This window comes from Paralichthys olivaceus, chromosome 1 (genome assembly GCF_024713975.1).
Source record: "Paralichthys olivaceus isolate ysfri-2021 chromosome 1, ASM2471397v2, whole genome shotgun sequence".
NCBI classification, from domain to species: Eukaryota; Metazoa; Chordata; class Actinopteri; order Pleuronectiformes; family Paralichthyidae; genus Paralichthys; species Paralichthys olivaceus.
Genome location: NC_091093.1, coordinates 20,639,199 through 20,644,452, shown reverse-complemented (window position 1 = coordinate 20,644,452; position 5,254 = coordinate 20,639,199).

Here is a 5,254-nt window from a genome sequence, read left to right as displayed (position 1 = left end):
AATGCGCTTTAAACATTGAGACAAAGCTTGAAATCAACTTCTCAAACTCTTCATATGAAATAAATGAATCCTAGGGTTAAATATTGGTATTTAATTAAATAATTTGAGTGTGTGTTTCCATCCATGCCAATACACATAGACATATTTTAGTCATGGTAATGATCTAATAATAATGCCAGAACTCACTGCTAATCTCTTTGGATGTTTTGGTGGAATCATTCAATGAGGCAAAGTGAAACGATCATCGTATTAGTTACAGCACACGACTCGATGTACTCCAGGCAGCACTATACCTGGAATGAAGTTTCTCCACAAATTCAGTCGAGTGGATGATTCATTGTGCTTTGACCTTTCGACTCATGTCTCACTCAGTTAGATCACAAGAGTGATAAGTCATCCCACAACCGCTATGTTTACACACTGAATAACTGCTGGACGGTATGCATAAAGAGATTTTTTGAGGCCATGTGCTTTCCTTCAATAGAACTTCTATAATAAAAGATTGGCTGGGCATGGAACAAATAAATGTTTTGGTGTAGAAACTTGACCTAAGGCCATAAGTCATCAATGTCACTTAAAGTTATTACTTCCGTGACAAATCACTACTTATGTCTTTAACATCCTCCAGGATCATTGTGGAAAACAGGCTTGTTTGTAATGATACCAACAGTAAAATAAGAGTAATGAAATGATCATCTGTGTAGGTCAAGAACAAGAGTAAAACTGACAACCATACCTGATAGATTATCTTATTGAATTTATTATTGATTAATTATTACTAAGAGTATGACTCTAGTGTTATTTTACTAATGAAAGATAAAAAGAAGTACAATTACAGAGATATGGAAGAGATATGAGTTGAGGATATAGGTGATAACAAGACAACAAGTCCATTCTTAGGTGAAGTCACTCCGCTGTTAACGAATTGCTCGTAAACCAACCCCAGTGTCTATAATGTATGTGCTGCGGCCGCTCTGAATGCCTCTGGCTATAAGAATACCAAACAGCCACCACACCCTGTGCACCTTGTCCCTCATTTGATTGATTGGTCTCTCCCCATGCACCAGTGATTATTCCATAATGTGAAAGGTGGAGTTGCTCTGAGTGCTAAAGGTGCTGCCAGGTGCTGCCAGGTGCTGTCAGGTGCTGTAAGAGCTCATGTGTTAGTGGTGCATGTGAGAAGAGCTGCAGGTAACTCATGGTGAGGTAACATATTGTGATGATCATGGCATGAACACAATGTAGAGGTCTCGGTAGAATTTTGGACCAAACTGTATCCATTCGCCTCCTTCACTGTATTTAGGTTTGAATCAAATGTAATGTGTTCACCATGTAAACTACCACAAACAAAAAGGATTGTAAACTCAGAGGTTTGACTGGCACAAAAAGTTTAGACATTATGTAAAGACAAAACCTTAAAGGTACAGTGTGTAGAATTTTGTGATATCTAGTGTTGAAATTGCATGTTGCAGATGAACACCCCTCACCTCACCCTCTCCTTCCAAACATGAAAAAGAACCTGTGGTAGCCTTTAATTGTCATAAAAACTCAAAAGGTGTTTAGTTTGTCCAGTCTAAATTAATGTTAAAAACATGGTGGCCTCCGTAGAAACGGTCTCCTCAAGGTATATATAAAGTATTTGAATATAAAGGGCCTTTTCTGGGGCAAAGAAAACTACAATTCATACAATTTAGATGAAACGAACTAGTGAAAACGTCATGAGAATTATTCTACATTAAATTTCTGCCAATAGTTCCCTCTCACCTAAATCTCACACACTGGACCTTTAGCAGTATTGTTTTTGACTGATTTTCTGATTTGTTGGCAAAAGTGGTTGAATTTAACTCATATATAAATTTAATTCAGATTTGGCTTACATCCCACATCTGGTCCACATTCTGTGTGAAATGATGGCACTTGGACGGTCTGCTCTCATTTGCCAGATCTGGGCCATAAGTAAGCCATAGCGATACTGCATGTCAATCAAAGGTGTCAAAGGTGGACCAAATTTGTTCTGTGCTATTTGGGCCATATTCACAATTTTCCCTTTGGGTTCACATACTGATTACAGCTCGCCAAGAGCACCGCATGTTTGCAAAGAGTGTCCCACATTAGTTTTGGGATATTTGTGCCATATTTGCTATTTTACAAGTGGGCAACTTTAGGCTCACATCCATATTCGTCTGGGCCACAAGAAGGCCAGAAGTGCCGCATCATTGCCTGAGGTGACCCACATCTGTATGCTATCACGATCACTGAATTTATACATTTAGAGTCCTCGCTTGTCTGCTAACGCTGGATTTGAAAAAAGATCATGAACATCGAGTATTTGAAAAAAGGTTCTTCTGATATTTTGTCATTTAATGCTAATGAAATAATGCTTAATAATATCAATATGCAGATGTATTTATATATTTATTGCTGTGGATGTAAAAGTGGTGGTTCATTATTAAAAACTGGTGTTTTTAAATGTTCTAACACTGGATATATGGAAGCATTCAAAAGTAACAGAATGTATAGATCCCAACCCAAATTGATCGATGCATACTTGATCAAAATGGTTAAGATAGAAGCTCAGTATGTCCAAATTGTACAACAACTGTCCAACATTTAATAGATCAGTTCTAGCTTGTTAGCTATTGAATTTATCCTACATTGACAGCTATTTGATTTGATTTGATTATACCAGTGGTTTAGTGTCTTCCTGTCAAAAGCTATTTGATGGAAGATGTTTATTCATGCAGCTCCTTGTGCTTTCGTGTGTGTTGTGGGTTAAACAAACTGGAAGTAATAGGTAACCCTTAAAACAGCAATGTACAATCCCCTTGAGGTCGGAGATGTGTTACTCTGCATTCTTTAACTGGCTTATCTTTTACCATCATCACATTTCTAACCTTTACAAAAGGAATTGGCCATCTGTGTTGTTAAATATAGTTGTGTTGTACGTTTATTTTAAATTGATGAAATTGCTCTTTTTTCCATCAATCCACATTCAATAATTCATAATGAGAAAGTGAAAAACTGTTGAAAAATTGTTACAATTTGAAATCAAAACCTGAAAACCATTTGACCCTTTGCTGTGATCTTTGAGATCAGTTTAGAAATTGATTGGAGCTCAACTAAAGTGATTAAATATAGAATTGTTTCGAATGTCGCAATTGCACTGCATGTGAAGACAAAACCCAACTAGGAGGTTCCAAAACATTTATAAAGCTGTAAGTTTCCCAGGAACACAGTGGCCTCAGTGATTGGGGGATGGAATAGGTTTAGAATCACCAGGAATCTCAAGAGTTGTTGGTCTGGTCGAAGTGAGTAACCAATGTGTGTCGGTAACAGAGATGATCCAAGAACCTAGAAGACACCAGCCATTTTCAGACATTACCTCTGGAGAATGTCCACAGTGTCACGTAAAGACTTTCTCCAGAGGTTGCCTTTCATCAACAAGCAGCGGGAGATCCACTGCTCAGACGTGTTCACAACAACACAGAAATCCCTGGAGCGTTCAGGTGAGGGGTGGTGTGGCAGGCAGAGGCAGAACAGAGCTTCAGAAATTGGAACCATCGGTCAGGCCTTTATGGTAGAGAGGCAAGACAGAAACTATTTCAAATTAAAGGCATATTACAACTCTCTTGGACTTTGCCAAACAAACAAATCTGCCAGATAGTGTATGTGACCTGAAACAAGGGCGATGGTTCACCTTTCAGCAAAGTGATTGGAAGCATACAAACCAAGTCAACACTTGCGTCAAGACAAGTCTCTGACTTTCCTTTAGCAGCCAAGCAACAGCCCAGACCTAAACCCAATGGAACATCTGTGACATGAAGATGTCAATTTACAATCGCTTCCCATCCAATCTTACAGAGTAGGGCAAATCTACCAGGATGAATGGGATACATTTTACAAATCCATGTGCGCAAACCTTGACGAGATTTACCCAAGAAAGCATATACGGCCCAGGGGAATTCTAATGAATTGAAGGTCTGAATACATTTGAATATTAAAGATTATAGCTTTTTATTTTCAGTAGATTAATAATATTAATAATCTGAAATATCTCTCTTTCTATAACTACAAATTAAATTGTTATGTTGTAACTCTGTATCTGAAATAATCTTGGTCCATGTAAACTCACCTGACAACCCATGTCACATGAGCTTTTACGCTCACTGGGTATGTGCGTGCCGGGGTAACCAGGAAGCAGACTGTCTTCTGTGTAGTCACATTTCTTGTTGCCGCTGTAATATAATTATGGGATTACTACCAACAAAATGAACGCCCCTGTCGTCACACCATATATCGTCAGAGGCAAAGACTGCAAACAATCCTGCGGGCCACTTCTGCTTCTTTTTCTGCTTCTACTGTTTAATGTTGTCTCTGAAAGTCCGGACTATCCAAAAGGTGTTTTTACACACAACAAATCCAACCATGATTAAAATGATCTGGTCAGACCACATTTTGGTCCGTTGGTCTTTCACACCTGTTCAGACCGAAAATTCTGAAGTCCAGGTTAAACCAGGTAGATGTGACAGCCTCCCCTGGAGTTTCCAAACTAAAACAGGGCCAGCAGCTTAGTCAACGTTCTCTGTTTTAGGCGCTTGAAAACACCATAGTGTGGACACCAGGTGTCAACATGCTGTGATGCATTTTAAAACTGAAACGTAAGGATATAGCTGTTGTTGTACTTTGGGTTTCTCTAGCAGATTTGCACAGAATGCTTATTTTGCATCTCTTTCTGGTCTCTTGTGCCTCTCTGTCTTTTCCTTGTACCTCTTTGCTGCAATTTTATATTTCTTTGTGGTGGCTTTGTGTCTATTTTAAGTCAGTTTGAATAACTGTATGTTTTTTTTGCATATATTATGGTCAATTTACATCGAGTTGATGTGCTTTGTGCCAACATTTAGTCATTTTGAGTCACTTTGTATGTTTTAAGATCTCTTGGTGGTTATTTTACATCTCTTTGTTGATGTTTCCTGTCTATTTTTAGTCATTTTGAATCACTTTGAATGCATTTTACATCTCTTTGTGGTTTGCATCCCTCTTAGTGGCTACCTAATTCATTTGCCATCTCTTTTTTTTTTCATCTGTTCATATTTGGTTAGTGTTTTGTTTTACAGTGACATTTTGCAGGTGAAGCCCAGGGCCTCCCCTGGTCGTTTGGGCCCCTGGACCCGCCCATGCTCGCAGTGTAGCATGTTTACAGGGTGGTGTGAGGATCTGAACACATTCGTCCACCTCAGGAAAAGTTTGACCTGGT